We start from the raw sequence: 12,334 nt of genomic DNA, 5'->3' as shown, positions 1-12,334 counted from the left end.
CATAGTTTAACAAAAGGGTCATGCTAACGAGTGCCCTTAGGGCATTGGTTAAGAATCCAGTTAAAGAAAGTTTTTATGGGAAAAGAAAAAAGAAAAAAAAAAGAAATTAATGTTTTGACAACTTTTTACATTTCCCATAAAAGTGATGTCAAACTTTCCTAAAATGGATTCTTAACCAATACCCTAAGGGCACTCGTTAGCATTTCCCTAACAAAAATAAAATAACATAGTTCAACAAAAATATAATATCCTTGGAACTCACCAAATGCTAAATATCAATATTGAAAGAATTGGAGCAAACAGTAGACTAAAGTTTGAGAATTGGGCATGAGACTATAAGATAGTAGAGTGAGTATTACGGCTGAAAAAAAAAAAAGAAGATATTTATAAGATGGTTTAGAGATTTAGGGTTTGAAGGGCTTAGAGATCCAGGATTTGTAAAATTTCAATTTCCAATTATATCCCTTGTAAGTTTTTGTAATTACTCACTTTTCTTTTTAAATTTAAAATATATATTGGATATAAAAGGTATTTGACAAATCTAAAATAAAATGAATATTTATTTGTTATACGAGTTAAACGGATTGTGTTAAGTGAGTCATTTCAAGTTGACACAAATAAATTGAAGTATCAAATGTGTCAATTGCGGGTTGACTCGTCTATGACACATTTCTTATCATGTTGCTTTCAGGTCGACCCGTTTATGACCTGAACCCATTAAGACCCAACCCTAACCCGCAAAAACTCATGTCGGGTTTGTGTCGTGTTCGAGGGTTGGGTCGAACATTGACACCCCTAGGTGTGTGGCAAAAATGGCAATGTTAAGGTTATAGAGGTCCCTCTCACAGTTGGAGCAACGACGAGGTGTCTATACTTGGAGCCTTTTCGCAGATGAATCAGGGACAAGTCTCTTTCTTAATTGGAGCAAGAAATATATTGCATCAGGCAAGTCCATAAGGTAAGAGGTAAGAGTGAGTGAGTAGGACTTGTTTATGCCCTACATGGAGAGCTCTTGAAGCCCACAAGACAGGTACAGACTCAAATGTGAATGTGAGATTGTTGGGTATTCAGGTGTGAGTGAAGTTTTACATTAGATATAATGAAAAGAGTAAGTGGTTAATATAATATAGTTGAGTTCATACCCATTGAACTTATGTCTTTTGGGTTAAGAATGTCTATATATATTATATTAACTACTCAAAGTGGCTCCCCAAGATTTTATTTCCTCAACATCATTAAGGAAAATGTTCAATTTGCCATCATGTGTCTAGAGACCAAAAACAAAAAAAACCAAAAAAAAAAAAAAAAAAATCACTAGTGTTGATGTAGTAGGTTGTTATCAGTAAGTAAAGTAGTAATAATGTAAATGTTAATACTTGGCCCAAATGAGAACCAATACTTGTCAACTTAATTATTATGAAAAATATTTTGAAAATTGTTGTCTATCGCATTACTCATTGGTTATTTAGTTATGCACATATATTTTTGTGTTTTCGTACGGATGCTAGAATATAACAAAGTATATAATATAGCCTTAAGCAAGGTCGGCCCTACTACTAGGCCAATTAGATAGTCGTTTAAAGCCCCTAAGTGAAATAAGGCCCCCAAATTTTAACCAATGAGGATGTTTTTATAACTATAAGAGTATTAATTCAACCTAAAATATTCGCCAATCAATAAAAAAAAAAAAAATAGTAATGCTAGGGATACAACAAAATATCACAATAATTCTAAATTAACATGACAACTCACACATGAGCCCACCACAATCTCTAATTATTATTATTATTTTTTTCCTATACTAATTTAGGAATGTTGTGAAAAAAAAATTAGCAAAGTGTAGGTAGATCACTATCCACTAATTTCTTTGTGTTTGTTTAAATAGAATTTTATCTTTGTAGATTTACAACTAGTATGTGTGTGTGTAGACACACACACTAATTGTAAACAAAAAAACAAAAAAAAAAAAATTGTAAAAAATTAATTGAGCCCGAAAAAGGTTCTTTAGATAATTTCTTACTAGAACACAATATGATTAAAAAAATTAGTTGAAAATCTAACAAACGTAAAAGAAAACTTTCAAAAACAGTTATAAAAAAATTTAAATAAACAACTCACAAATGAACAAGAAATTCATTTAAAAAAAGTTAAAGAAATGCATCTAATTAAACAAATTAGAAGAATATATTCTAAGTTATTTTAAATTTTATTGTGTAGATTAAGGATGTTCCATCACAGTTTGCTTCTGTTTTTTTAGATTGATTTAGCCGGACTACCTTAATAATAGTGCAACGAGTTTTTCCTCAAAAAAGAAAAGAAACAAGAAAAATATATTTTTAAAAAATTATTTAATTAAATTTAAATGTATATAAAAGGTCCAAATTTAAATGTCATATTAATATCCAAAATTCCTTGGGCCGGATAGCCTTAAGTTTTTACAAAATCCAAAAAATGTTTTCAATTTTGATTGGTAAAGGTTTCTCAAAAAAAAAAAAAAAAAAAAAAAAATTGATTGGAAAGTCTCCTAAGGAGACGCTGACATGGCAGGGAGCAAGCAAGTCCTTCTACAGCGACTCGGCGAGAATCCAAGTTTCGAATTTCCTACATATAATTAGAGATCGGAGAGTTGGAGGATGGTGAGAAAGATGGTTTTTAATTAAATTAAAATTTAAAATTAAGGCCACATGGCAACCAACATGGCATCTTAGGTGGCATTATTATGTCTATTTTAATATTAACGTTAGCCATGACAATTTTCTTTTCACCACTTAACAATGAGGACTATTTTATCACCACACATTTTTGGTGCGATAATCAATCCATAAGTATAAGTGCTTGTGAGGTGTGGGGAATAAGGGCCGGGGTTCAAGTCTCTAGGAGGAAGTTTCACACACATATACACTTAGATTAGGCTAAAGTAGAATTTTTATATTGAAAAAAAAAAAAAGGACTATTTTGACATATAAAGTGAAAAATGTAATGGGCTAAAATGGTAATTAAACCTATACTATTCTTTATTCCACGTTAGTTGACCTATTACCTCTATATTATCAAACCTTAAAGCGGTTTCAATGAACATTCTATCGCCCAAAAAATTTTAGGAATTTAAAAGCAAATTCATTATTTATTTAAAGTATTTTATAATTATTTACGATAATATTTTGTTTGAATGAAACTTGGTAGTGTTTCCATAACCAAAGTCAGGAACTTAGGATATATATAAAATAGGATGTCAGTTATATTAGTGGGTATTCTTAAAATCAACTTACACAATTAGTGGGTATTGTATAAAATTTTTTCAAAGGTTTTAGCAAATAAACTCAAAAAAATCCTATAAAATATTATTACTGAAAATCAGAGTGCTTTTACAAAGAGTTGTCTTATTTCAGAAAATATTTTGGTGGCTTTTGAGTCCTTACATAGCATGCAGAGGCATACTGGAAAGGATGATTATATGACCATAAAATTGGATATGAGCAAAGCTTATTACAGAGTGGAATGGGTGTATTTGGAAGCAGTGATGAGGAAAAAGGGGTTTGATGAAAAATGGATTCGACTGATGATGACCTGCATTACTACTGTTTCCTATTCCATCTTGATTAATAGGGAACCAAAAGGCTTGATCACCCCAACCCGGGGTATCAGACAGGGGGACCCATTATCTCCTTTTCTGTTCTTACTGTGTAATGAAGGCTTGAATGGTCTAATTGTCCAAGCAGCCATCCGTGGAGATATTAAGGGCTTTGCTTTATGTAGAAGTGGACTTAGACTAACACATCTTCTTTTTGCAGATGATAGTCTACTTTTTTGCAGAGCCACAAATTAGGAATGAAGTAATATTTTGGAAATTTTGGAGGTGTATGGGAGTTGTTCTGGCTAGCAAATAAACAGAAATAAAACCACCATCTTTTTCAGTAAGCTTACTTCAGAAGAAAAAGGGAGCATGTCAAACAAGTTTTGGGGGTTCCGGAGGTTAAACATTATAAGAAGTATCTTGGGTTACCATCCTTTGTAGGGAGGAGGAAAAAAGCCAGCTTTGAATTCATTAAAGAAAATGTTTGGAAGAAGTTGCAAGGGTGGGAGGAAAAATTATTATCTTAGGCTGGGAGAGAGATTCTGATCAAAGCAGTTGTACAAGCTATTCCCACCTATACTATGAGTTGCTTCAAGCTACCCATAGGGCTATGTACTGAATTGGAGAGCTTTATTCAGAAATTTTGGTGGGGACAACGAGGAGATCGGCGAAAAATTCATTTGGTCAAATGGGAGACACTTGTGCAATCCAAGTTTGATGGTGGTATGGGCTTTAAAGATTTGGCTCTCTTCAATGACGCCTTGCTAGCCAAACAAGCTTGGCATCTCCTACACAATAAAGACTCTCTTTTCCACAAAGTCTTTAAAAGTAAATTTTTCCCAGATTGTTCTTTCATGGAGGCCCTAGAGTGTGCTAGTGGTTCATATGCTTGGAGTAGTTTACTTAAGGGAAGGGAGGTGTTGTGGAGAGAGGCATGCTGGAGAGTGAGAATCTATTAAGATATGGGATTACCCATGGCTGCCAAGTTTAGGGCATCCTAGGGTCTTATCTCCACTCATTGATGGCCTACATGAAGCTATAGTAAACTACCTCATCAACCCAATAAATGGAAGCTGGGACAAGGATGTTGTGGCTGGTTTATTTGCTCCTTTGGAAGCTGACCTCATACTGAAAATCCCACTTAGCCCCACCAATGTTGAAGACAAACTCATATGGCCCCATGTTCCTAACAGAGTGTATACGGTAAAGTCGGGTTATAGGTTCCTTGTTCAAGAAAAAGTTGGTCCACGGCATTCTCATCAGGTTCAAGCTGATTCTCCAAACATTTGGTGTCGAATATGGGGGCTCTCGGTGCCGAATAAAGTAAAAAATTTCCTATGGAGGGTGTGTAAGGAAGCTTTACTAGTGAAGACCAATCTGATGCGCAGGAAAGTCTTGGCTAAAGATATTTACTGCCACTGTAATTTGAGAGCAGAGGACGGATTCCATGCGCTGTGGGACTGTGCTGCACTTTCAGCCATTTGGGAAGCTGACACGTTACGGCTCCTTTGCAGGTCAAAAAAATTCTCAAACTTCTATGAGCTGGCATGTTTCGTGTTGGAGAATGGTAGAAACCCAGAGCTTTTGCAGCTTTGGCATGGACGATTTGGTCTCGGTGCAACTAGCTTAGAACAAGCAACAAATCGTATCCACTCACACAAGTCACACCGGCGGCCAAACAGATGCTCCAAGACTTCAAGTAGGTACAACCAACTGTTTCTATCCTTCTACCATGGCCTCAAAGGCAACCGGTTCAGTGGGAGCCTCCTCCTTCACCACACCTTAAGATCAATTTTGATGGAGCGGTATTTAAGGACAAGGGAGAAGCTGGAATGGGAGCGGTTGAACGTGACTCTCAAGGGAAGGTAATCGCCTCCTTAGTAGAAAAAATTCAGCTCCCATCCTCATCTGATGAAGTGGAAGCACTAGCAATAGTCCGAGCCATCACACTAGCAATGGACCTTAACCTACCTTCTTTTATTGTCGAGGGAGATTCAGAGGTGGTCATCTCAGCCTTAAGAAAGGAGGAGTCCTTTTCTTCTTTTGGCATTTAATTTCCTCTATTAAGCACTATTTACATTCATGCAATTGTATTTCATTTTCTCACACCCGCAGATCGGGTAACTCAGTAGCTCATTCTTTAGCAAAACTTGCGAGACGTATTGATGAGTTCTCTGTGTGGATGGAGGATGTTCCACCACAAGTAAGTAATGTACTTTTAGCTGATTTTTGCTGATTTCAGTAATGTAATTCAGATGCAGGTTTCTCAAAAAAAAAAACTTACATATGATTTTTAATTAATTCATGTATCAAACGGGCATACTATTTGTAATAATAGATAAAGATAAATTTGGATGATTTGTTGACTTCTTAAATATTGCCATCTAAATTTTTAAAAATTCACATTATTTAAAATCATCAGTTTAATTTATAATTTATATTTGATTTTTAGAGTTATAAATAAAATGTTTTCTCTCTAAACTGTGCTTTCTACAAAACAAAAAAGGGCTTATCAAAACATACCGTACTCACCAAAATATTGTTTTTTATTGCTCTATCTCTTTGTTCCATTACTTTCATTAGATCCCATGTTTAGGAATCTGTTTTGATACTGTTTAATACTGAAAATTGAAAACTAAAAATACTGTAACAAAATAATTTTTAAATGTGTGAATAGTACCGTGAGACTCAGTTTTAAAGTTTTTTTTGCTAAATAAAGTACTTGCGGGTTCCATGAATAGTGCATGGGACCCACTGAAAATGCAAAAACTCATCTGAAAATTCAATTTTAGCTCTACAGGTTTGTAATTGTTTCTCTCTCTCTGAACATAATGTCTATATGTTTTTTTGTTTTGTTTTGTTTTTTTTTTTTTTTGCTATATGTTTTCTAAAAGCAATGATTTTTCTAAACTTTTGGTCCGCTAGCTTGTCGATTTGAAAATTTTCAAAGGCAAAATAAAAGATTATATGTGTTTGGATATTGGCAATAAGACTGCCAGGATTATAAATTTGAAACAAGAATGTTTTTACTGACACGCTTTTAAGTTTATTTTTGTTTTTGGTGTGTCTACCGTAATACCGTTACACTCTTTTAATGTGGCATCAATTTCATATAAATTAAGGTTATTTTATATATACACCACTATAAGTTTTTTTAAAAATTTTCTCTTCTCTATTGTGAGTTAAAAATATTTTGTATTCTAAAATAAAAAATTCATCTAAATTAATCCAATCAAATCCTTAATGGAAAAAGAAACATTCAGTTATATCTTCCTCATATTTTCCTACTCCAATTGGAAGTAGCAAATACTTGAATTTTTGGCTGGATATCCAAATTTCCAATTTTGATGACTAGATTAGTAAAATGAACAAAGTATCTCTCCAAACTTCTTATATATCTCTATGTTAAGTGTGAATTTTAAAAATTTAGCCGTTAAATTGCATATACTTATTACATTCTTCATACTTGGAGAGAAACCTTATAAACTTCTTATATATCTTTATATTAAGGGTGAATTTTGAAAATCTAACCGTTGGATTACATGTTCTTAATACATCTTTCATGCTTGCAAAATTTCAAGAAGATCAAAGATTAATTGCTATGTCATCAAACAAATGTTAAAATTTCAAGTTTTTGTAAACTAAAATTGTGTATAAAAAATAAGTTAATTGATCAAATAGTAAATAACATCGGATTTGAACAAAATTTGATACTTTTGTTAAGAATATAAGAAGCATGAAATTCAATGATTAGATTTTCAATATTCACACTCAAAAAAGAAATATATGAAAAGTTTGAAGAGTTTCTCCCCAAACTAGTTTAGAGAGAAACTTAATTCAAAGTAATGGGTAGTTTATGTTTCAAAAACTTCAATATGTTATATGTTTAAAGCGGTTCAAGAAATATGTCATTCTTAAAATTTTAAAAGCTACTTTGTCTTCATAAGTAACAAGATAATTCTGTAATTTTTAACATCTTTTTACTAATGTTGCTATTTGATTCTCTTTAATAAAAGGCAATATATAGAACAAATATAAATTGATACATTGGATCAAAATAGAGGTTCTAAGATACATACAGCACTTGTTAAATCAAAGTTGCGCAGGAAAAAAAATTCCATGCTTCTAGAGAGCACAATTACAACAGATTACTCACTGCCACTTATACAAATTAGTCCCTTTCATATAAGGAGAGTTGACGTAACAACTACAACCAAATTTATTTTTTCCAAATCAAAATATGAATCAACATCAATTAATTACTATTTTCCAATATTGGAGCCAATTAAAAGAAACAACAAAGCCCAAAAGCAAAACAAGGAGCACTTGTTGAAGTTCAATTTGATGCAGTTGCAATTAACCTTAAGATTTTTAATTTTATTTATTTTTTAATTCAATAGTTACAACAAATGAGAGGGGATTTGGATGTCATGAATACACCATGAAGTTTCAAATAGTTGAGCTGCAAGGCTCTTGACTTGAGATGAGTATTCATTTTTTTTATTTTTTTTGGAAGCAAATAGTCTTATCATTGGATATTTAAATGCAAGTTCACTTTATTTTGCATTGAAAGGAGTTCAATTCCTTAAAAGAAATGGATTTATTTTCATGGAACTCGATGATATAATTTTTTTTTTTTTTTTAATTTTCAAGTTGAACAAGATAGGGGTATAATTACTAATTTAATGATATCTAATCTGTAGGGACTGGGTTTGAGTACTTCTTCTATTAGATGAGTGGACTCAGGCCTAACTAGCTCAATACAATAAATTTATAGATAATGGGTTTAAGAACTAGGCCTTAGTGAGGGTTACAACGACTAGACATGGTTACGAGTGAGTTGAATAACAAGGACGTGGACTAAAGTATGAAATTCTTTCCTCAGGCATTTCTTCTGAGGAACTTGTTGTTCTTATTATTTCTTCGGTGCTTGGTTACAAAGGTTTCCAAGATTATACAAATTGCTACCGTATTCTCTCATCCTCATTTCCTATCCCCCTTTATTGGAGGATTTCTCACATTATATACCCCCTTCCGGTTGATCTTGGCCCTCCATCTGTTGATCATGCAGGTCACTACTCGAGTGCTTGTCCCATTAGCCACCTTCCCAAACCTTCTGTGAGTTGCAGCAACCAAGACCGCACTGTTCAGGGATCATTTTCTCATTAATGCAGCCAGAATGTTAGTTGTGAGCATTTAATACGGAGGTGACAGTTTCTCCTTGAATTGCTTCTACACCATGCTCTCATGGCTGTCCTACGGTACTTGTCCTTTTTCTTGGGGTGCTCTGGGAGGCTGCCTTCGATGGCGTGCCGTTCTTCCCTTCTAGGATCTAGGTTGGTCGAGAACAGGATTGTCCTCGGCGATGTTTCTAGGCCATTTGGGCTTTCTTCGTTCATCCTCGGGCATTTCTTCCTTCTCGGTGTGGGCCTCGGGCTTAGTATAAAATGGGCCGGGGTTGTCAAATTCTTTGACCCCACAATAGCCCCTCAAAATCCTGCTGTCCGGCTCCTCGGACGGAGAGGAGGATTTTGGTGTCCTCGGGCCTTTATCATGGCTTGTCAAGTCTTGTCCTCCATCAGTGCCAGAGCCTTTTCACTTGTTTAAGGCACATTCCTGGCGCTTCGGTATACAGAACGCGTCCTCATTAAATTCTGGCGGCTTTGTGCTCCCCACGTTCAACGGTGTGATGGTAATCTAACGGTAGGGATTTCTTTAACTTTATGGGTGGGAAAACTCGCACAGTTATTTTTAATTGGAGGTATAAATACCCATTTGAACTGATTTGCCTCTTTACTTTTACACTCAAGAGTTCTTGCGCACATATCCTGAATTCGGTCAAATCTCCAACCAAACTCACGTCTCTTTTCAGCATAAAAAGCCTGTCCGAGGAGCTTTTCCTCATTTCTATAAGTTTTCTTCTTCCTCTAACTCACGTTTTCTCTCTTCTAAGTTTCTTTTCCTCTTATTCCTCTCTTTCTTTCGTCCTTTCCTGAGTCTTTTAGCCGTTTTTAGAGATGGGTAAGTTAAAAAAGTTGGTTGAGTCCGAAGAGGTAATGGAAAAATTCGTCACCGATTATAGGATACCTCGTAATGTAGGTTTGAGATACTGTGAAGAAGGGGAATGGCATTTTAGGAGGCAAGAGGGTGAAGTAGTGATTCCCATAATCGCCTTCATAGAAGGTGGTATGAGAATCCCTATGGGGCCGGTGATAAGGGACTACCTTAGGCATTTCTGATTAGCTCCCACCCAGTGTACCGCCAACATGTTTAGGATCCTGGGTTGTGTGGACACCTTAAATGAGAAAATGGGGTTGAGGTTAACCCATCACAATGTAAACTGGTGCTACAACCTCCAACACCTAAAGGGTAAATCCTATTATATGAAGACGAGGGACAATAAGGTTCGGCTTATTCAGTGCCTCCCTGAGACCAGCAAGGGATTAAATAAGGACTTTCTCATTGTGTCTGGGGAGTGGCACGATGGCCTTCATTGTCCAACAGAGGAGGGGGAACCAGGTGGGGTATTCAGAGTAGGAGAGGGTTAATCTTTTGTGCTATCATAGTTTGCATTGTTTGGTTGCTAATATGAATATGCTTTCTTTTTGCAGATCCATACGCCTTTGAATGACACTTTCACCTGATCAACCGGGAAGATTTGGAAACCATCCTTAAGGCCGAGGTCTTTGTAAACAAAGCTGACAACCAAGTCAGAGCCCCTCACAAGATCCTCAGGTACGATCTCATCCAGAAATCAATCTTGGCTCCGAAGTACGTGATCAGAGCTAGAGATCCTTGGCTTCACAGAATCACCGTAGTAGAACACGGGTTCTTGCTTCCCGAAGGATCTCCTGTCCCAGAAGGCGTTCCATTGGCAGGCTCTTCTTCATCCCACCAAGCTGCAGAGGCCGAGGGAGGAAGAGTAGCAAACGAAGAAGAGGTTGCTGATTTGGGTCCGCCTGAGAACGAATTTGGTGTATTCGGCCAAGTTAATCTATCCGAGGATCCCTCTGGTGACTTAGGTGACCCCAGTTTGACTAAAGCGGATCTCCTATCAGTAGGGACTTCTTCTTAGGCTGAAATGGGTTTTAAGAGGAAACCTCCAACCAACTTGCTCGACCTAATTGAAGGCCAGCCGGGGAAGGACGCGCTGGGGAAGCCACAATCCAGGCTTCCTCCTCCTTTACCCAAGTTTCAGCCCGCTCATACCAGGTCATCTTCCACCCAATCACAGCCATCATCTCCTCGGTCCAAACTTCCTCCTCCTCCTCAGTTAACTTTGCCTCCTCGGCCTGAGCCCATCGATCCAAAAAGGAAGAGGGCTTCCAAAGGCAAAGAGCCCATGGATGGGGGGAGGTCTCATGAGCTTCAAAACAATTAAAAACCGGGCACAAGGGCCAAGAAAAAGAAGTCGCCACCCAGTCCGAGCCCCAGGCCTGGCTTCCTGCCCCAATGCTCCACAAGGAGCCTTTGATGGACAACGCCTCCCTCACGGACTTCCGAGGGGGAGAAGGCACCTATGTGGCCGATGCGTTGGAGAGATCCCTGCTACTTCCGGCCGATATGGCCGAGCTGGGGAATTTGAGGAGGCAGGAAGTCTTTCTTAGCATCAAGAGGTATTTGGGTATGGTAAGGCTTCTAACACTTGTGACTCTATTGATTTTTGTTCCTTGGTTTCCAACTTACCGTGTGCTTGTGTCAATTGGCAGGCTGTCCAGGCCATTTATAGATTAGAAGAGGCAGCTAACGAATAGAGTAGGGTCTTGGAGCTCGAGTGTGACAAGCGCTTGGATGCTATGTGGACCCTTAAAAACTCCGAGGCCGATCTCTTGAAAGCAAGGGAGGAGATGAAGGAGATGACAAGGGCCATAGATAGCGCTAAATCAAGCCTAGCTAGTGCTCAAAAACAGGCCTAAAGCCAGATGAGGCGCCTACTCGAGGCTAAGGATCAGCTGAAGATTGCCAAGGACCAAATCACTGATCTAAAGAAGAAGCTGCTTGAGGCAGAGGGGGCCAAGAACATTGCGGAGTGGGCCAGGGATGAAGTCTTTAGGGCTAAGGCAGAGGCGGAGTTTGCCAGGACGGAGGCCGAGAGCTCCAAGGAGAAAGCCGAGGAGGAGGCTTATGACTTAGGAGTGACTGAGACCCAGGCCATTCTCAAGGCTCAAGTACCTGGGGTATGCAGGCTCTATTGTTCCTGGGTTTGGAATGAAGCCCTTAAACAAGCTGGGGTTGAGGCTTCATCCGATCTGTGGAAGGTGGAGAATGTATACTACCTTTCTGCCATCCAAGAAACTGCCCCTGCTAGCTCCGAGGCTGAGGTTGCTCCTGAGGAGGCTGAGACTGCTCCGCCTAAAGCTGCTCTGGCCATAACCGCTCCTGCCGAGCCAGCCAAGGAGAGTGAGCTTTTTGGGGCGATCGAAACAAATGAAGGCTCGAACCCTAAAGCGCCCCAGAAGACTGCAGAGTCTACAGCTGATGCTCAAGCCTCTCATGCCGAGGAGTTAGCTCTCTCAGTTCAGCCCTTTCAGATTGTTCCCCCAAATGAGGGCTCCAAGGATTCTGAGGTCGGTCCTACTCAGCTCTCCAAGGATGGAATCAGGATAAAACTGAAGAAATAGGCCATCTTGGGTAGGTGTTTTTTTTTTTTTTTTTTTTTTTTTTTTTTTTTTTTTTTTTTTTTTTTAACATTGGAATCAGACCTTTAAATTAAATGTATGAAATTCCTTCTTTTACATTATGTGTTTATTGTTATTATTA

Source organism: Quercus robur, chromosome 5 (assembly GCF_932294415.1).
Source record: "Quercus robur chromosome 5, dhQueRobu3.1, whole genome shotgun sequence".
Classification (NCBI taxonomy): Eukaryota; Viridiplantae; Streptophyta; class Magnoliopsida; order Fagales; family Fagaceae; genus Quercus; species Quercus robur.
The sequence above is the reverse complement of the archived record's forward strand: the minus strand, read 5'-3'. Positions refer to the sequence as shown.